This window comes from Muscardinus avellanarius, assembly GCF_963383645.1.
Source record: "Muscardinus avellanarius genome assembly, chromosome: 16".
NCBI classification, from domain to species: Eukaryota; Metazoa; Chordata; class Mammalia; order Rodentia; family Gliridae; genus Muscardinus; species Muscardinus avellanarius.
The window spans coordinates 73527985-73549718 of NC_137802.1; positions in this window are offsets into that span (position 1 = coordinate 73527985).

Below are 21734 nucleotides of genomic sequence, written 5' to 3' on the forward strand. Positions count from 1 at the left end.
AACGCGCCAGGCTGGCGTTCATATCAGCGATCTTGAACCCCAAGTAGGCAGGAGTGCGGAAGGAACAGGAAGGGCCTTTCCTGGCTGCCCTCCGCAGGACTCCCCTCGTCTCTGTTTCTCGCTTCCCTTTCTTTCTGTGTGCGTGCGGATGGCGTGGCCCCTCCCTCCAACCCTGGTTAACCGTGGCGAAGGCACGCTCCTTGTACATGTGTAAACTAAGAGGATGGTTGGATTTTTTTTCAATGTAAACACTAAAAACAAAACAAACAAACAAAAACACAAAAGTTTTATGAACAGCAAACTCTATGTAAAGGCATTTTAGTATTAAATTTTTTATTGACAACTTGCTTAAGAATAAATATATGAACTATTGTACAGGTTTTTTGTGGTCCGGATGGTGACTACGCCTAGCTCCTGTCTTCTGTCCCATGGTTACTTCCCAGAGACCCCACAGGCTCCTGGAAGCTCAGCAGGTGTGGCCACCTCTCAGAAGGGGTGTCTGGGCCAGGCCAGGAAGGGAACACATGACCAGAATGGGCTTGGGGGCCTTTGGCCTGGGGAACCCCCACTAGGCCCCCCTTTGAGCCTGGACTCTCGCCTGTGAGCCAGGCCTTGACATAACAGTGACTTGTTTAGCCTGTCCCCATTCATGTCTCCATCCTGGAGGGGGACAAGATGGGATCAGCCCCCACAAAGCATAGGGGTAGCCAGGTGTAACCCCAGCGCTTGGGAGGCTGAGATAGGAGGATCTCAGATTTGCAGCCAGCCTCAACAATTTAGCAAGACCCTCTGCAACTTAGTGACACCAGTTCAAAATAAAAAATAAAATTGGGCTGGAGGTGTAGCTCAGGTAGATCGTCCTGTGTGGATCCCTGTATCACAAAAAAAAAAAAAAAAAGCACAGGGTTGAGGGGCTGGAGGGCTTCCCGCAGCCCTTGTGGGCACCGTGACACTCAGTGTGTGCTGTAGGCAGCAGACACCCTCCCGGGTAGGGATTGATTTACTCAACATTTTCTCAGCTGACAGTTTTGCAGGGGATAATTGTGCAGGGGATAATAAGCAACCATCCTAATTGTTGAAACAGGGCTTTAGAAACAGGGCTTTGCGCCGAGCATGGGGGCACACGCTTGTAATCCAAGCACTTGGGAGGCCAAGAGAGGAGGACCACAGATTCATAGCTAGCCTCTGCAACCTGGGGAGGCCCTGTTTCAAAATAAAGCTACCCGGGCGTGGTGCACACGCTGGTAATCCCAGTGTTTGGGAGGCTGAGACAGGAGGATTGCAGCTCGTGGACAGCCTCAGCTACTTAGGCCCTTTGCAACTCAGTGAGACCCTGTTTCAAAATAAAGTATAAGAGATAGGACTGAGGGTATAGCTTGGAAGTAGACCTGGGTTCCATCCCCAGTACCACAATAAATAATAAATAAGCTGGGTGTGGTGGCGCAAGCTTGTAATCCCAGTACTTGGGAAGTTGAGACAGGAGGACCACAGGTTCTCAGCCAGCCTCAGCTACTTAGTGAGGTCCTTTGCAATTTAGTGAGACCCTGTTTCAAAATAAATAATAAAAAAATAGGGTTGGGGGTGGAGCTCTGAGGTAGAATGCCCCTGGGTTCCATCCCCAGTACCACAAAAAATAATAAAACAGGGCTGGGGTGTAGCTCAGAGGTAGAACACCCCTGGGTTCAATCCCTAGTACCACAAAAAGCAAAGCAGAACAGAAGACTTCGGGGCCCCACGAGGCCGTCCCGAGGCGGAGAGTACTGGGAATGGGGGTCGAGTGCACCCCCAGCTGGAGAATGCCCCACCCGTGAGGCTGCAGACCTGAAGGAAGCCATCGCCCGCTGGGAGGAGCCGCAACCACCCACCGCACCACGCCGAGGGGCCAGGATACCTCCCAGAGCATCGAAAGTACCCAGTACCCATCTCAGCCCGAGGAGCACACTGGGACCACACTGGGCCTGGTGGCGCCGGCCCTGGGGCTCCGGGACAAGCAAGGACACCCTCAGGGTCCCTGGGTCAGTGCGGGCAGGCTTCCTGGGTGGGGTGACTGCGCCGAGTCTAGGTGGCAGGAGATGGAGCAGGAACCCCTCCAGTGGCCGGGAGGGGGGCTTGGGACGAAGGACAAATGAGCTCTGGAGAGCAGGGCTGCCCCGGTCCCTGCCGGTCAGTGGAGGCTGAGGGCGGCCCTCTGTGGCCAGGGCAGGGGCTCAGGGACGGGCAGGCACCAAGAGGAAGGCCCCGGGAGCTCAGGGCGAGGCTGAAGGGCCCGGTGTGCTGAGGGACGGACACAGCTAGGCGAGTGCCCAGGCATGTGGGCAGAAGGGCGGCCAGGGCAGGCGGGTGCAGACCCAGCTCCAGGCTCCACTTCCCCTGGAGAGCTCTGCCGGGAGCTTGGCGGCCGGGGCGTAGGGCCCGCAGCCCTGGGTCCCCCTCTGCCCCCAGCATGCCTGTGTCCTCCCACCTCACTGCAGACAAGGGCTCCTGGCCTTCCGGAACCGCTGCCCCAGGACGGTCCAGGCAAGGGCAGGGCGGGGGGTGGGGGGGACAGGCGGCTGCGGAGCCCTGAGGGTTAAACACGCAAGACCACGCTTTGATCAAGACAAACGAGCCATGATGTGAAACGCTGAAGCAAGATAAATGACGGCGCTGGGCGGGGGATCAATAAAAGTGATGTTTTCTCAGGTAGAAATGACAACCCGGCTGATCGCAATGCGTTTTTAATACCACAAACCAATTGGGGACGAGGGGGCTTTAATTGCTGGTGCCCAGGCCTGGGGGGGGGGCTGCTCCAGCCAGCGTCAGCCGGCCAGGGTCCTCCAAGCACTCCCGGTGTGTCGCGCCCCTGGGCCATGTCCTTAGTCTATGCAGCTGGGTCCCGGTTAAGGAAGCCGAGGAAGAGGCACTCCAGGGCCACCTGGGCCACCCCTGCCCCTTTGCGCCCTCGCCAGAAGCCCAGGTCCGGCCCCCTCCCCCTGCCGCCATCCCACCGCGCCCCAGGGGACCTTGTGGCCGGCACCTTTCCCTCCCTGAGCCAGACGCCAGGCCTGGGCTGTCCGTGCCCTTCCCCGGGCACCACAGCTGTAGGCGACTGCTCAGACCTGCAGTCCTGGACGGGGGAAGGGGCCCTGTCCTGTGGGTGGACAAGCCCCAGACAGGGTTGGGCAGGGGCATCATTCAAGACCAGGACCCCACTCCGTGCCCCGCCAGGTTCCAGGGGGCAGTTGGGAGAGGAGACCCAGGGGCCGGAGTGACCCAGGCCTCCAGCCCGCCCCACTGCAGAGGGAGGTGGGCAGGGTGAGGGGCAGGGTGGACGGGGCCTGGGGCCCAGACCAGGCCCCGCAGGTGCCACCTGACTCTTCTTGAAGTCTCCTGTCTCCAGGTCCTCACCTCAGAAATGGACATCTTGACTCGTGTGTGTGTGTGTGTGTGTGTGTGTGTGTGTGTGTGTTACTGGGGCAGGGAGGGGGAAATCTACCTCTAAGCTATACCCCCAGTGTTTTTTTAGAGGGGGAGCGGACACTGGGAATTAAACCCAGGGGCATTCTACCTCTGAGCTCCATCCCCAGCCTGCTTTATTTATTTATTTATTTATTTATTTATTTATTTAGTGTGTGTGTGTGTGTGTGTGTGTGTGTGTGTGTGTGTAATACAGGGGATTGAACCCAGGGGCAATCTACCTACAAGCTACAACACCAGCCCTATTTTTTAATTCTTTTTATTTTGAAACAAGGTCTCACTAAGTTGCAGAGGGCATTGCTAAGTAGCTGAGGCTGGCCACAAACCTGTGATCCTCCTATCTCAGCCTCCCAAGTACTGGGATTACAAGCGTGTACCACCACATGTGACTCCGATTTTATTTTATTTTTATTTTATTTATTTATGTATTTTGTTAGTTTTTGTAGTACCAGAATGGAACCCAGGGGCATTTACCTCTGAGCTACACCCCCAGCCCTATTTTTTTTTTAATTCTTTATTTTGAAACAGGGTCTCACTGAGTTGCAAACAGCCTCACTAAGTAGCTGATGCCGTCCTTGAACCGTGATCCTCCTGTCTCAGCCTCCCAAATGCTGGGATGACCAGCATGCGCCACCATGCCGGGTCCAATTTTATTTCTTATTTGGAAACAGTCTCACTAAGTTGCAGAGGGCCTTGCTAAATTGCTGAGGCTGGCTTTGAGTCTGCGATCCTCCTGTCTCAGCCTTCCAGGTACTGGGATGACAAGCGTGTGCCACCACACCTGGCTTATTTTTTACTTTGAAACAGGGTCTCACTAACTTGCCAAGGCTGGCCTCAAACCTGTAATCGTAGCTGGGCATGGCAGTGCTCATCTGTAACCCCAATACTCAGGAGGCTGAGACAGGAGGATCATAGCTCAAGGATACAGCCCCATAAGTTATGACTCTCACCAACCCAGCGACACCTGTTGCAAAATAAAAATAAAATGGGGCTGGGAGTGTAGCTCAGAGGTAGAATGTCCCTGGGTTCCATCCCCAGTACTACACACACACACACACACACACACACACACACGTGCGTGCACAAAGAAAAATAAGAGAAACCTGTAATCCTAGCATCTCCCACGTACCTGGATTACAGGCGTGTACCACTATATCTACTATATCTAGCATTTAGAAAAGCATTTCTTTTTCCTTTTTTTTTTTTTTTTTTCAGTACCAGGGATGGAACCCAGGGGCATTCTACATCTGAGCTACACCCTCAGGCCTATTTTTTATTTAGAAACAAGGTCTCACTGAGCTGCAAAGGGCCTCACCAAGTAGCTGAGGCTGTCTGTGAACCGCGATCCTCCTGTCTCAGCCTCCCGGATGCTGGGATGACAAGCGTGCGCCACCACGCCCGGCAGAAAAGCATTACGGAAGCGCCGGCTCCTTCCTTTGCTGGATTGAGTTTAGTACTGGGAATTGCAGGACATTCTACCTCTGATCTACATCCCCCAGCCCTTTTTATTAATTTTGGTTTCATTTTATTTAATTTATGTATTTTGGTGGTACTGGGGATGGAACCCAGGGGCCTTCTACCTCCGAGCTACACTCCCAGACCTATTCTATATTTTATTTGGAAACAGGGTCTCTTAAGTCAGCTGAGGCTGGCTTAGAACCTGCGCAAGCGCAGGGATTACAAGTGTGCGCCACCATGCCCGGCTAATTTTTGTTTTAAATCAATGTCTCATTAGGTTGCTAAATTGTTGTCGCTGGTCTTGAACCTGCCTTCCTCCTGTCTCAGCCTCCCACGCACTGGAATTGTAGACGTGCACCCCCGTGCACCTTGGATTGGGTGTCCAGGCACACTCCACTACCTGCCATCCCCGACCAGAGCCCTAAGGCCAACTCGGTGTTTCCTGTCTGCTTTCTTAGGGTCCCCAAGGCAGACAGCACCCATGTGCCAAAAGACACACACCAACACCCAGCACCCTGCTGGGCCATGCCCACTGCTCAGTGTAAACCCCGGCCGGCCGGCCTCCCTCCCCGGAGACCAGGAGGGCGCCCCAGGACACTCACAGGGAAGCAGCCCCTGCAGCGGATCCCAAACGTCCGGAGCTGGCCAGCCAGCCAGCACAGTCCTGTGACAGCCCTGTCCCAGCGCCGCAGCGCCGCGCACATCTTTCCTGGAGCCCATGACGCGCTCTGTTCCTGGGGGGCTCCTCAGCCATGCACCCCTCTGTCGCTGCGTGGGCCAGTGCGGAAACTTCCCAAGCCCTCCTCCCCGTCCCAGCGGCTCCAGAGTGGCCGCGGGCCTCCTCACCACGCGGTCTGTGGGGAGGGGAAAGTTAAAACCACCCTTGTCGGGCGGGAGCCTCTGAACAGGTTTATGATCCTGCCCCCTGCCTTGCATTCACAAGAAACCGGCCCGGGGCTGCACTGATGCCTGGTTGTTCCCCTCCACCCTTCCCCGACCCTCTCTACCGGGCTCCCCGAGGCCCCCACGATGGCTGGCCAAGGCGAGGCGGAGGGGTGCAGGGAAGGGACTCCGAAGGAAGCAGGCATGGACACACAGACCAGTGCAGGCGAGCGCCACGGGCACCCAGGCAGCCTGGCGCTGGGCCTCGAGCCTGGGGCGCGGGCGAACCTGGAGGTGCAGAAGATGCGGCTGCCTCCAGCTGGGGCTCCCCGAGCCCAAATCCTCGAAAGCCATCCAAGGCCACTGCCCCTGGGCTCCAGAAGACCTCCAGCTCCGGCTCCTCTGGGGGCAGTGGACCCTAGGTACACCCGCCTCGTTCCCACGTGGTTCTTAAAGGCCCCAGTGCGGCTCCGCAGTCACATGACCCAGGCAGGGCCAATCACAGCACGGCCATCCCCTCTCCCACCACGATTGGACTTGGCATCAACATGTGACCCACGCTGAGCCAATCAGAGTCTTCTCCTAGGACCCAGTGGGATGACCTGGCTTCTTGGAGATAGCCATGGGAGGATATTGCAAACCTGCACCGCAATGGCTACCCACTGTAGGAGTTCCTGGAGTCATGCTTGGCACTGAGTTCTGGCAGGCACCGAACCCCAGATTCCCAGAGAGGGATGCCAAGTAAAATGCAGGACCTTAGTTTATTTTAAATTTTTTTTATGGTACTGAAGATTGAACCCAGAGGCATTCTACCTCCGAGCTGTACTCCCAGTCCTTATTTTTTAATCCTTTGTTTTTGAAACAGGGTTTCGCCAGGTTGCCCAGAGCCTCACTAGGCTGCTGAAGCTAATCTTAAACCTGTGATCCTCCTATCTCGGCCCCCCCCCCCCGTTTCTGGGATTATAGGCGTGTGTCACCACACTCAGACTAGTTTAATTTTAATTGTAGAGAAAGGACAAGTAATTTATAGCATGTGTGTTTCACGAAATCGGATATACTAAGAATTACTCATTCTTTCTTTTTCTTTTCTTTTTTTTTTTTTTTTTTCCAGTACTGGGGATTGAGCTCAGTGGCATTCTACCTCTGAACTGCACCTCCAGCCCCATTTTTTATTCTTTTATTTGAAACAGGGTCTCACTAAGTTGCAGAGGCCCTCACAAGTAGCTGAGACTGGCATCAAACCTGTGATCCTCCGGTCTCAGCCTCCCAAGTGCTGGGATTACAAGCGTGCGCCACCGTGCCCAGCAGAATTACTCATCCTTTATGTGAAATTTATTTTTTTGTTTGTTTGTTTGTTTTGGTGGTACTGGGGTTCCTGGAAGCCCTTCTACCTCCGGGCTACACTCCCAGACCTATTTTTTTATATTTTTACTTAGAAACAGGGTCTCCTAAGCCAGCGCGCGCGGCTGTCTTCGAACCTGCACGATCCTCCTGTCTCTGCCTCCCAAGCGCGGGGATGACAAGCGTGCGCCACCACACCCGGCTTTTTATCTGAAATTTAAACTTAACCTGACACCTGGTATTTTATCTGCCAACTCTGACAACCTTGAAACCCGGTGTCCAACATAAACTGGGTACCCCAGCCCTGTCATGGGCAACAGGAGGTACACAGAAGAGGCAGAACAGTCACTGAAGACACCGGAAGCCCCTGAGCCCGCTCCTGCCCTGCTGCGCTGTCCCCCTCGGCCCGCCCACCAAGGAAGTGTCCTCAGCCAGGTTACTGACAGTTTCTTTGTGTTTTGTTTTGTTGTGTTTTGGTACTGGGGTTGAACCCAGGGACATTCTACTTCTGAGCTACACCCCCAGCCCTATTTCATTTTCATTTCAAAATAGGATGTTTCCAAATTAAAAAAAAAAAAAAGTATAAAAATGGGTCTGGGAGTGTAGCCCAGAAGTAGAAGGGTTTCCAGGAACCCCAGTACCACCAAAAAATTAAAAATAGGATCTCACTAGGTTGATGAGAGTCCCACAACTTGCGGAGACTGTCCTCCAGCCTGAGACCCTCCTGCCAGCCTTCTGAGGCTGGGGTTACAGGCACGCACCATCATGCCTTGCGTTCTTTTCTTTCTTTTGTTCTTTTTTTTTTTTTTTTTTCCCCTTTGGCGGATCTGGGGAGGGAATCCAGAGGCATTTGACCTCCGAGCTACACCCCCTGCCCAATTTTTTATTCTTAATTTTGAAACAGGGTCTCACTGAGTTTCAGAGGGCCTAAGTAGCTGAGGCTGTCCGATCACTGCGATCCTCCAGTCTCAGCCTCCCGAATGCTGGGATGACAAGCGTGCCCACCACGCCCGGCTCGCTCTCTCTCTCTTTTTTTTTTTTTTTGTGGTCCTGGGGGAGGAACCCAGAGGCTTTCTACCTCCGGGCTATACTCCCAGACCTATTTTTGGAAACAGGGTCTCACTAAGTTACTGAGAGCCTCACTAAGTAGCTGAGGCTGGCTTCCAACCTGTGCGATCCTCCTGTCTCAGCCTCCCAAGCGCAGGGATTACAAGCGTGCGCCACCACGCCCGGCTTTTTTTTTTTTTTTTTTTTTTTTTTTTTGAAGCAGGGTCTCACTAAGTTGCTGAGGGCCTCACTAAGTAGCTGAGGCTGGCCTTGCACCTTCAATCCTCCCGAAATAGCACTGATGGCCTAGTGGTTCTGAGCACCGCAGGGGTAGGTGGAAGTTCTGGGACATTCTTAGCAACACCTGCTTCTCTTGTTACCTCCTGGCTGGGGCTCTTGGGAGGCCACCGGGCTCACCCGTAGGACAGGTTGCCGCAGCCGTGGCTGGTGCTAGATAACGGCCCTTGGTGGAGGACAAAGACCCACTGCCCTTCTGGCCTCAGCATTGGCACTTCCTTCCCAGAACTAGGAGGGCCTAACACCCTCCCCTTCTCCCTCAGTGACACAGCCTCCAACTTGCCACGGGGCATGTGGCCATTGGAGTGGAGGCTGCATTTCCCAGCTTCCCTTGCAGCTACAGGAAGCTGCAACACCACCCAATGGATGGCTGTGCCCGTTCTCCCTCCCTGCTGGTTGGCAGGTAGATGAAGTGGCTGGAGCGTGAGCAGCCGCCTCAGATCATGAGAAGGAAGCCACACTTGGGACTTCAGAGCTCCGAGACAGGAGGAGCCTGGGTTTCAGGTGATCCCGGAGCCACCACTTTTCTGTCTACTGACTGACGGGCACGGCTCACCCCGTCTCCTGGCTCTCCTACTGCCGGCCCTGCTGGTGCACGTCCACGGCCGCCGCCCTCCCCTCCGCCCCGTCTCCCTGCCCCGTTCTCTGTGACACCCTCCGACACCCTCCGCGAGTCCCCAGGGCTCTGTGGTCTCTGAGGCCACGCTTCCCTCTGATGTCCTTGCCAGGTCAGGCCCCTCACGGCACAAAGCACCCTCTAATTATGTGTTTATTGTGGTTTTATTTGACTGCCACCTCCCGGGGGCTCTCATTAACATGGGGGCAGGGCCCCTGCCTGGGTGCTCACCATGGTGTCCCCAGCGCCCAGCTCAGGCCCCGGGCACAAGCAGGTACCCACAATCCCTTAGCAGGCGAGCCCCACACAGACCCTCAGCCCTCCCCACCCCGGGGGCCACCAGCACCTTCTTTTTCTTTTTTTGTGGTACTGGGGGTGGAACCCAGGGGCTTTTTATCTCTGGGCTATACTCCCAGACCTATTTTATACTTTGTCTAGAAACAGGGTGTCACTAAGTTGCTGAGAGCCTGAGTAGCTGGGGCTGGCTTCGAACCTGCGCGATCCTCCTGTCTCTGCCTCCCAAGCGCGGGGATGACAAGCGTGCCCACCGCGCCCCGCTCACACCTCACCTTCTGAACTCTGGCTTCAGATATGCAGAAGGAATTGAGGCAAGAATGCCCCTGGGTTTATTCTCAAGTACCAAAGCAAAGCAAGCAAAAAGTTAAAAGGGATGGGTGTTTAACTCAGAGATAGAATGACCCTGAGTTCAATCCCAAGTAGGAAAACAAAACAACCAAAGGAAAGAAAAAAAACAAGGTCTCACTAAGTTGCCGAGGGCCTCGTTAAGTTGCTGAGGCTGTCTGTCCTCAAACCTGTGATCCTCCTGTCTCTGGCTGACAACTACTGGGATTACCTGCATGTGCCTCAACACCTGGCTTCAAAATTTTAAAAATGTTTGGGAGGAAGGGCTGGGGATGTTGCTCAGTACAGAGCACTCACCTAGCTTGCAGGTGGCTGTGGGTCCCACAAAAAAAAAAAAAAAAAAAAAGGCACAGTATCTAGGCATGGTAGCCCAGGCCCATAATCCCAGTACTTGGGAGGCTGAGACAGGAGGATCACAAGCTTGAGGTCAGCCTCAGCAACTTGGCAGTCTCTCCTCATTGCCCTCACACAGGCTGCTGGAATCCTGCCAAACCCACCCCCCCACTACAACAAATGCTTGTACTGAGCCCGGCGTGGGGGCGCACGCTTGTCATCCCAGCATTCAGGAGGCTGAGACAGGAGGATGGCAGTTCACAGACAGCCTCAGCTACTTAGTGAGGCCCTTTGCAACTCGGTGAGACCCTGTTTCAAAATAAAGGATAAAAAAAAAAAAAATAGAGCAGGGGGTGGAGCTCGAGGTAGAATGCCCCTGGGTTCCTTCCCCAGTACTGCAAAAGGAAAAAAAATAAATAAAACCTTGCTTGTACTGACAGCTCACGACCATTTATCGAGCCTGCAATTACCTAGTGCGGGACACTGCTCTGCGCCTCTTCCAGCCCCCCAGTAACCCCGTTATCATCGCGGGATGGCGGCCGAGGGGAGGGCTGGCCGGCGCCCGCGCCCAGCTCCGGAGCCTCTCCTGCGTCCCCCTTGCCTCTGCCTGTCCCCACCTTCTCCACCGTCCCGGCTCTTCAGAGCCACCTCTGCTGCCCGTGCGGCCCCTGGGCGCTCTGCCAGAGCCCTGTCCATCCTGAGCCGCCTCGCTGGACCGGATGGCCGCGCCACTGGACCACACACCTCACCAAGTCTGGGCTAAACCCACTCCTCCCGTGGCCCCCAGGACCAAGCCTGGCCTGGCCAAGAAAGGCCCCCCTCAAAGGCTCGTGAGTGAAGGGGCGCCCCCTGCCTCGGAGGGAGCCCCGACTTCCTTCTCTGGCATGGGCTGAGGGCTGACGAGCAGCCGCCGAGGGGCCACCGTGGACGGGGCCCGCTTCTGGTCCCAGCGGCCCGGTGAAGACGGAGTGAGGCAGGGGGGCCTCCCGGAGGAGGAGGACGGCCTGGGCAGCACATTCACCGCGCTCGGAGGTGGCCACTGGTTCTCAGTGCTGCGCTCTCGGTCTGCAGCCCTTTGTCCGCTGCGGTGGACACCTGTGCGGCCACGGCCGCGCTGGGAAATGCTCACCGCAGTTTCCTTCCCTTCCTTTTGTGGCACTGGGCCTTGAACCCAGGGGGAGTCTACCTCCAAGCCACACTGCTCAGCTCTATCTCTAGCTCTAATTTGTGGTCCCGGGATGGAACCCAGGGGCTTTCCATCTCCCGGCTACACTCCCCAGACCTATTCTGTATTTTATTTGGAAAGTGTCTCACTAAGTTGCTGAGAGCCTAAGTGGGGGAGGCTGGCTTTGAACCTGCGACTCCGCCTCCCAAGTATTGGGATTATAATATTTTGAAAGAGTCTCGCCAAGTTTCTGAGGGTGGTGGCGGTCCTCCCGTCTCAGCCCACCGCAGGTGTGTGCCCACACCAGGCTGCTCGCAGGTGGTTTCTAGGGGAAGGTGGAGGATCCTGAGGTCAGGCGGTCCACGTGAATCCCTGACCCCGAGCCCAGCCCGGAGCCCTCTCTCCCTGCGAGGGTCCCTGGCCCCTGGGGCCTCCACTTTCCACCCCAGAGGGAGGCCGCGCCATTGACTGACTGGCTGAAGAGCGGGGGTGATTTAGGACCGGTTTGCACAGCTGGCCGAGGCAGGGGTTCTGCCCCAGTGCCCCCCGCCCCATCTAGGAGAAGCAGCCCCAGCCGCGGTTCAGGGAGGAGGAGCTCTTAAAACCCGGACACCTTCCACGTGCTCTGTCTCAGGGAGAATCCAGGCCCTTCTATCAATAACGTGAGGCTCTGGGCGATCCCAAGCTCGATGGTTAGGGGCTGTTCTTCGCCACAGTCCCCCCGAGACAGGCGAAAACGAGGCTAAGGACACTGGGGACCGAGAGCGGCAGGGCTTGTCCAAGGCCGGGCCTCGCGCGTGCGGACCGGCCGCGGTGGAGAGGGGCGCGCGGGGACCCGGCCGGCCCGCGGGCGCTCGGAACAAAAGGGCGCCCCGCCCCCGCCTCGCCGGCCCGCCCCGGCCAATTGGCGCGGCCGCCGCGGCCTCAGCCACCTGATTGGCCGCGCGCCGGCCAATCCCGCTCCCGGGCCGCCAGACGGCGCGGCCCCACGTGGGGCGGCGCGGGCGGCGGGCGGGGCGCGCGCGGGTCGGCTCCGCCCCGGCCTCCCGGCCCGGCCGGCGTGGCGGCGGCCCTGCGCGCCCCGAGGTGAAGGACGACCCTCGGGGACGCCGGAGCGAGGGCACGGGAGCGAGCGCCGCCCGGACGGCCCGGAGGCCGGGGCGGGGGGAGGGAGGAGGCCGCCGTCCCGCTGCTGGCGGCGGAGGGGTCCAGCCTGGCATTGAGGGAACCCGTTATTGACACCTCCACCCGTGCCCCGGGGACACCGACGCCGGCCCGGGCCCCCGCCCCGCCAGTCGCCCTCCAGACTACTCAGTGGAACCTACCAGACCGTGTCCTTATGTGGGTACCTGGCACGGCCCTTCGTTTTCATGACAGCCTCAGCGGGGCACTGGAGAGCTGAGTGTGGAAGAGCCAGCAAGGGAGAGCCGTGCGGTGCCCAGGGAGCGGTGGCCACCCCGGGCCCCCCTGGGGGCTGTGACCTTGGGCGGCCGAGAGGCCAGGGGAGCCCCGGACCTCTGCACCCGCTTTCCTCCAGCTCGCCCGGGGCCGAATCTGGGGAGGGCCTGGGGCAAGGCACCCCCCACACGGCAGCTTCGGGGCGCAGGGGCTGGGCAGGGCGGCGGGAGGGCGTCCGGCGTCCGCTAACAGTGATGGACCTAGGACCCCCCCCCACCCAGCCCAGGTTGGTGGAAAAGAGGGAGCCCTGACAGTAGCCAGGGCTGAGATGGCAGTGGGACCAAAATGAAGGTCCTTTCCAAGGCCACCCTCCCAGACCTGGGCATCTGTGGAAAACAACTAATTCCTTGACAAGGACACCTTTTTTATGGGGGAGGGTACTGGGGAGGGAACCCAGGGCCATTCTACATCTGAGCGACACTCCCAGCCCCATTTTTTATTCTTTAATTTGAAACAGGGTCTCACTGAGTCGCAGCAAAGGGCCTCGCTAAGTAGCTGAGGCTGTCCACCTGCCTGTCTCAGCCTCCCGAATGCTGGGATCACAAGCGTGGGCCACCACGCCCGGCTGAAAAGGATACTTTCGAATCCAGTCGTGTTCAGGATGCCTCTGGGTTCTGTTGACGGAGCTGTGCTCAGCTTCAGTGCCTCCTCAGCCCCGGTGCTCTGGGGCCACCGCTCCAGTTCCCCCAAGCAGTGTGGAGACCAGGGCTTCCCCTGCAGCCTGGAGCTAGCGGCCCCTGGAAGAACTCCCAGCCCCAGGGCCTTGGCAGGTGTCTGCGGCTCCCCTGGGATGGGGCGCTGGGAGGCTGACATCTGTGGAGTGTTTTTACTGTTGAACAAATTGAATCAATTAAACAGGCCCCATCGGGGTGGCCGGAGCCGGGTGAAGGAGAAGCCAGCAGGGAGCCAAGCCAGGACAGCAGGGCTGGGCCTCTGGGGGGGCGTCCCTGCCCTGGGAGAGTTCAGACATACTCCTCTCCCCGCTCTGTGCGGGCAGGAGACCCTCTGGGCTGCGGGAGGGAGGGCAGGTCCCTGGAGGTGGTTGTGTGGGAAGAACCGTGCTGGGGCATGGTGCCTGCCACCAGTGCCCCCGCGTACACAGGAGGCATCGCTGGGCCTCCCACTCCTTGAACCCTTGGGGCCCCCAGCCTCTTCGGAAGGCGTCCTGTGGAGTACAAATGGAAGCCTCCCGGAAGCCGGGCGGCTCCACTGGGGAGCGGAGGTTGCCTGGGGAGTCTGGAGGAGGTGGCAGAGGAAGAAGGAAGCCGATCTGGGGAGTGATAGCCCGCCTGGGTCACCGCCTGGAGCGGAAACTTCCCTCAGGCAGGCTGAGAATGATTTAGGTGCCGGCTGCTCTGTGACCCAGCTGACCGGGACAGCCACTGCCTGGGAGCCCGGGCAGCTGTTATAGTGTCCATCCTGCCCGAGCTGCTCCCAAGCCCCGGCTCCATGCCAGGGCCAGGGCCACCTCCTCAAATCCTCGCCCAGAGGTCCAGGGCCAGTGGCATCTCCTCCGGCTGCTTGCTACTCATGCTGAGCTCCCCACCCCATGGCCACCAGCAGTCGGCCACCCTCGGCACTGGCACTCACCAGGCACATGCCAGCACCCTTGATGGCACCACAGCTGTCCTTTGATGTTGAGTGAGTGTCCCTGGGCCACCAAAGGCACGCTGGAGTCCCAGCAGCCAGCTCTCGGGGAGGACAGAGCAGGCAGCGACCTTCCTGTGCAGCCCCAGACACAGGGCGGCCAAGAGGCCGTGGGGGTCCCTGGCCATCGAGAAGTCCAGGGTTGGCTGAGGGTCCAGGAAATTGCCAGGGACCAGGGCTGGAAGTGCAGCTGCCTGCCGCTGGGAGAAGTGCTGGAAGCCCCATGGCCACCTGCCCCATGTGCCCAGCCGTTACAAGGAGAGGGGGTGGGAAGGGTGACCATGGGTCTCTAGACCCTTGTCTGGAAGTGACCCCTGAGAACCCTTGAAGCCCACTGTTGAGGTGTACAGGGCTGGGAACGGTCAGAAGAGAAGGCTGCCGGGCCTTGGCCAGCCTGAGCTGTGAGCTGGGCGGCCCTGCAAGCACCTGGCACAGGATGCAGTCAATCCATGCTGAAGTCACTCCAGATGCCCACAGAGGGGCCGGGAACCCCAGGGGCTCGCAGGGAGGCACAGGGGACTGGGAGAAATTAGCGGTGTGTCCTTGGTCCACGGGACTGTTTCCTAATTTTTGCCCTGATCTGGTGAACTGCAGCGCAGCCGGGGTCGGGAAGACACCAGCAAGTGGGTCGCCCGCGGTCTAAACTCCACTCCGCAGCCTCCCGCGTCAGCCTACCATCCTGGCGTGAACCAGGAAATCAATCTCGCGAGTCGCCGCGGGGGCCCTCCCGCGGGAGCCGCCGGCCGGCAGGAGCGGTGCAGGGGCGCCCTCCAGCGGCGGCGGCGGGGATGGCGGGCGGGCGAAGGACGGGCGGGCCGGCACCTCTGGGGATGCCGCGGTCCAGATTGGGTTGCATGGGAACCTCAGAGGGAGCTGCTCTGATGGGGAGGGACAGCAAGACGTCTCCAGGGTGACGCCACTAGGGCCCCGGGGCGGGGCTAAGGAGTCCTGAGCATCCCCGACTGGTCTGGGCCCCCACCTGTCCTGAGATGAGCCTGGCCTCCCTCTAAGGGAGCGGATCCTGGGCGCTCGGCCTGGGCCATGAAGCACACAGTTTCTCTTGGAAGGAGGCAGCTCCCTAGCTCACCCAGAAGCAATCATCGCTTCCGAAACCGAATCCTGCCACACCCAGAAACAGAACCTGCCTGGTGCAGCGTATGACCCAGTATGATAATGGTATGCTTCCAATATGCGGTCTGTAAAGTTTGCAACAGCTGTGTTCACATGCCATTAAACCCACCTATTTAAAGTGAGGCTGGCTTCGAACCTGCGATCCTCCTGTCTCAGCCTCCCAAGTACTGAGATTACAGGTGTGTGCCTCCACCCAGCTGTTTTAACCATTTTTTTTTTTTTTTTTGCAGTACCAGGGATGGAACCCAGGGGCATTCTACCTCCAAGCTACACCCCCCAGCCCTATTTTTTATTTATTTTGAAACAGGGTCTCACTGAATTGCAAAGGACCTCACTAAGTAGTAGCTGAGGCTGTTTGGGAACCGGGATCCTCCTGTCTCAGCCTCCCAAATGCTGGGATGACAAGCGCGCCCCCACGCCCAGGTTTGCTTTTAGTGTGTAATTCACGGGCTGCGTACCTTCCCTGTGTGGTGCAGCCATCACCACTAGACAGCCGCAGAGCGCTCCTTCATAGAGGCTTCACGCTCATTAGGCAGTAACTTCTCATTTCTCTACTTTCTTTCCTTTTTTTTTTTTTTTTTTTTTTTTTTTGATACTGGGTATGGAACCCAGGGGCATTCTACCTCTGAGCTATACCCCAGCACTATTTTTTAGTCTTTTCTTTCTTTCTTTCCTTATTTTTTGTGGTACTGGAAATGAAACCTAGGGGCATTCGACCTCCGAGCGACACCCCCAGCCCTATTTTTTATTCTTTATTTTGAAACAGTCTCACTGAGTTACAAAGGGATCCTCCTGTCTCAGCCAAATGCTGGGACTACAAGCTTGCGTCACCATGCCCGGCTATTCTTTATTTTTGAAACAGGGTCTCTCACTAAGTTTCAGAGGGCCTCATTAAGTAGCCAAGGCTGACAGAGAACCCGGACCCTCCTGTTTCAGCCTCACAAGTGCTGGGATTACATGCGTGCACCACCACACCCAGCTCCTATGCCTCTACTTTCTACTCATTTTTCCTTTTTTGATTTTTTGTACTGGGGAATGAATCTAGGAGCATTCTACCTCTGAGCTATACCCCCAGCTTTGTTTGTTTATTTATATTTTATCTTTTTTTGCAGGTTTTTTTTTAAGTGTGTGGGTCTGGAGATGGCATTCAGGGGTTTATGACCTCCAAGCTACACCCCCTGCCCTATTTTTTATTCTTTATTTTATTATTATTATTTTTTATTTATTATTTATTTATTTATTTTTTTTTTATTATTATTATTTTTTTTTTTGGTGGTACTGGAGGTGGAACCCAGGGCTTTCTACCTCCAGGCTATACTCCCAGACCTATTTTATATTTTTATTTGGAAACAGGGTCTCACTAAGGTCCTGAGAGCCTCACTAAGTAGCCGAGGCTGGCTTCGAACCTGCGCAATCCTCCTGTCTCAGCCTCCCAAGCGCGGGGATGACAAGCGTGCCCCACCACGCCCGGCTTTATTCTTTATTTTGAAACAGGGTGTCACTAGGTTCCGGAGGGCCTCACTCAGTAGCTGAGGCCGTCCGAGAACCACGATCCTCGGATCTCCGCCTCCAGAATGCTGGGGCTGCGAGTGTGCGCACCCCGCCCGGCTGTATTCTTTATTTTGAAACAAGAGTTGCAAAGCGCCTCACTAAGTAGCTCAGGTTGTCCGCAAACCGCGATCCCCCACTCTCAGCCTCCCAATATTTTTTATTTGAAACTAGGTTGCCGAGGCTGGCCTTGAACCTAGGCTCCTCCTGTCTCCCTTGCCTTCGAGGCTTCCTGTAGGAGTAACCCAGCGTCTGTCCTTGTTGCTCTGCTGTTGGACTTAGCACGGAGTTTTCAAAGTCACCCGCTGTGATGTGTGCCAGAACTTCCTTCCTCAGCAGGCGTCCATTGTGCGCGACTTCCGCGTGTCTACCCATTCCTCCTGGGCAGACTTGCGGGCTGTCTCCACCTTTCCGCTGTTATGAATGATGCTGCAGCGGACAGAGGAAGGCCAGTGTGCAGGATGTTGTCGGATTCCTTAGGGAGCGTGTCCAGAGCCGAACTGCCCGTCGGGCGGCCATTCTGTTTAGCTCTGAGCGCCGCCAGACTCCTTCTCCGCATCCTCGCTAACACTTGCCTTCCGTTTTGATTGTTCCAGCTTCGATTTTAAGGCAGTTACGTTTTTATTAGGAACAATGCATTGTTGAAATAATTTGTTAATTAGAAAAATGTCCGGGCAGTGACCACTGCCGATTATCGGTCACATGGTGTTTTTCGAGCAGAGGCCGGCCGGCTGTTCTGAGTGGCAGGACGGCAGCGGGGGAGCGGCGGGGCGGGGGTCGCCGTGGGCCTTTGGGGCGCCGGCAGGTGGTCCAGACGCGCGGTGGGGCTCCGCGCCTCGCGGACTGCGTGTCCGTGCGGGGGCCGTGGCGGGGGCCGCCATGATCGCCGGCGCCCTCGCCCGGAGGCCGGCCGCGTCCGCAGCGCCCCCGCCGGGGTCTGCTCGGCCCCCAAGCCCGGCCGGGCGCGGCCCTCCAGGCAGAGCCAGCAGCCGCGCGCTCATTGGTCCAACCCGCGGCTGCCCGGACCAATCACGCGGCAGCAGCCGGGCGCCCAATGGGAGCGCGGCGGGCGGGACCAGAGCATGCGCACTCGGCCCGGGCGCGCCCCCCGCAGGGGCCGGGCGCCGCGGCGGCCAGCCGGTCACCGCGGACCTGCCCGGCCCGCCACCCGGCCCGCGCGGGGCCTGGGGCCATCTTGATTTGTCGCAGAACTGGCAGCATTGTAAGGGAATTTTACAATTCAGTACGGAAGGCGCAGATTCACGAGGCCGGCCCTAGGGGCCGGGGCGGCGCTGGGCAGCGCAGCTTTACCGGGGCCCGAGCCCTCCGGGGTCCCCGCCGACCCCTCCCCCAGGGCCACCGAGAGCCGCGAGGCTGCCAGGAAGGATCCGGGCGTGTGCATGCTCGGGCTCCGCCCCGGGTGCCGGCCCCGCTCTCCACCGGGTCCGCCGACCGGCGTCCGGGCGCCGCTGCCACCTTCCGGTCTCGGGCATCTCCGGGCATCCGGCCTCCCCAGGCGGTGGGACACACAGCGCCTGGCGTGGACCCAGAGTCCCCTGGCGGCCCCGGGTAGCGAAGGCTGGCCGCCGCCGCTCGCCCCTCTCCCTCGCCCGGAGGCAGAGCAAATGGAAGCTGAGGCTGCCTGCGGGCAGCGCGCCGGGACCCCGGCGCCCACCATCCTTCACGGCCCTCCCCGCTCTGGGGGCCTAGTTACACCATCCCCGGCCTGGACCTTGCTGCCCAAGGGCAGCCTGGGCAGGAACCCCTAGCGGGCAGGGCAGGCGGGCCGTGGGGTTGGGACCAGGGCTGGGCAGCAGGTGAGCTCTGAGCTCAGGTCCTCGCATGGCGGGGAATCCTGCTCACTGCTGGAGGTGTACCCACCAGCACCCAGAGAGGACACCTGGGAAGCGCAGGCCCACTACCTGCCTCCCGACTCCCAGGAACACAACAGGGTGCCCCCAGACTGCACCCTGGCCTCGGGGAACCATGCCCTGCCGCCGTCTGCGTTCCCCCATCTCCAAATCCTTCTAGCCTGGCACATGCTTGTAATCCCAGCATTTGGGAGGCTGGGACAAGAGGATTGCAGCTCGCCAACAGCTTCAGCTACTTAGTGAGGCCCTTTACAACTCAGTTGAGACCCTGTTTCAAAATAAAAAAAATAGGAGGCCGGGTGCCTGGGAGGCTGAGATAAGGAGGACCGCACAGGTTCGAAGCCAGCCTCAGTAAGTTAGATAGACCTTGTTTCCAAATAAAATATAAAATAGGTCTGGGAGATAGCCTGGAGGTTGAAAGCCCCTGGCTGCCGCTTAATAATAAATAAATAAATAAATAAATAAATATAGTCGGGCGTGGTGGCACACGCTTGTAATCCCCGTGCTTGGGAAGCGGAGACAGGAGGATTGCAGGTTCGAAGCCAGCTATGCTGGCTTAAGAGGCCCTGTTTCCAAAGGGGAAAAAAAGGTATAAAATAGTTCTGGGAGTGTAGCCCGGAGGTAGAAGGGTTTCCAGGAACCCCAGTACCACCAATAAATAAATAAATAAATAAATAAATAAATAAATAAATAAATAAAAATAGGGCTGGGGTGCCTTCTCTGCCTGGGTGCCAGTCCTCCCCTATCCCCACCCACACTGTCCATCCGGGTACCATTCTCCCCTATCCCCAGCCACATTTTCCATAAATCTCACTAAATTGCAGAGAGCCTAAAAAGCTGAGGCTGGCTACAAACTGCGATCCTCTTGTCTCAGCCTCCCAAGTACTGGGATTACAAGCGTGCACCACCATGCCAACACTTTCTTGTTGTTGTTGGTACCGGGGTTCCTAGAAACCCTTCAACCTCAGGGCTACACTCCCAGTACCTATTTTTATACTATTTTAAAATTTGGAAACAGGGTCTCAACCACCGCCACGGTGGCTTCGAACCTGTGCGATCCTCCTGTCTCCGCCTCCCAAGAGCGGGGATTACAAGTGTGCGCCACCACACCCGGCCCACTTTTTTCCTTTAAAAAAAAAAAAATTTAAGCCGGGCGTGGTGGCGCATGATTGTAATCCCAGCATTCAGGAGACTGAAACCGCAGGATTGTGGTTCGAAGACGGCCTCAGCTACTCAGTGAGGATCCTTGCAACTCGGTGAGACCCTGTTTCAAAATAAAGAATAAAAGCCGGGCGTGGTGGCGCACGCTTGTAAACCTAGTACTTGGGAGGCTGAAATAGGAGGATTGGGCAGGTTCGGAGCCAGCCTCAGCTACTTGGTGAGGCTCTCAGCAACTTGGTGAGATCGTGTTTCCAAATAAAATAGAAAATAGGTCTGGGAGTGTGGCCTGAAGGTAGAAAGCCGCCTCTGGGTTCCATCTCCAGTACCACACAAAAAAGAAAATAATAAAATAAAGAATAAAAAATAGGGGTGGGGGTGTAGCTCAGAGGTAGAATGCCCCGGGTAATGCAAAAATAAATAAATAAAAAGTAAAATAAAATAGGGCTGAGGGTATAGCTCAGAGGGGTAGAATGCCCCGGGTAACGCAAAAATAAATAAATAAATAAATAAATAAATAAATAAATAAATAGTAAAATAAAATAGGGCGGAGGGTATTGCTCAGAGGTGGAATGGCCCTGGGTTTAAGCCCCAGTGCCAAAAAAAGAAAGGTAGGGAGGGAAGGAGGGAGGAAGGAAGGAAGAAAGGAAGAAAGAAGGAAGGGAGGGAGGAAAGAAGGAAAGAAGGAAGAAGAAAGGGGGGGAAGAAGGGAGGGAGGAAGGAAGAAGGAAGGGAGGGAGGGAGAAAGGAAGGGAGGGAGGGAGGAAGGAAGAAAGAAGGGAGGGAGGAAGAAGGAAAGAAGGGAGGAAGAAAGGGAAGGAAGAAGGAAGGGAGGGAGGAAGAAAGGAGGAAGGAAGAAGGGAGGGAGGCAGAAGGGAGGGCGGGCGGGCGAGCTTCTGACTCGCCCAGCGGGGCCCGCGCCGCGGGGACCGAGCGCCTGGAGGCCGAGGCCGGCCAGCGGACCCCGCGGCGGCCCCGCGCTCGGCCCCGGAGCCCGCAGGGCGGGGCGGGGCCGGGCCGCCTCCCTGCGCGGATTGGCTCAGCCAGCCGGGCCTCGCCCAATCAGAGCGCGGGTCCGCCGCCCGCGCCCTCCGGCCCGGGCTTTTTTTTTTTTTTTTTTTTTTTTTTTTTTTTTTTGCGGGTCTGGGATGGAACCCGGGGGCATTCGACCTCCGAGCCACACCCCCCGCCCCATTCTTTATTCTGTATTTTGAAACCGGGTCTCACTGATTGCAGAGGCCTCCCTAAGTAGCTGAGGCTGTCCGCGAACCCCGATCCTCCAGGTCTCAGCCTCCCGAACGCTGGGATGACCAGCGTGCCCACCACGCCCGGCTTGGCCCGGGCTTTGTGCTCGGGAGCCGCGGAGGGCGGCGGGCGGGGGTCCGGCGGGCGGCGGGGGGGCCGGGCGGGGGTCCGGCGGGCGGGGGGCCGGCGGGCGGCCCGGCTCGCCTCGCGGGGCAGTGCGCGGCCCGAGCTGCGCGCCGCGGTCGCCTCGAGCTCGGTGCGGGCCGGGCGTGCGGTGCGAGCTCGGTGCGGGCCGGGCGTGCGGGCGCGTGGCGGGTCGGGCCAGGGACGCCGCCCCTGCGCTTCCTCCGCGCCAGCCCCGATTTTCTCTGCTTTTTAAACCAGGCCTCGTCAGCTGCTGAGGGCGTCACTAGATCGCGAGGCTGGCTTCAGGCCTGCG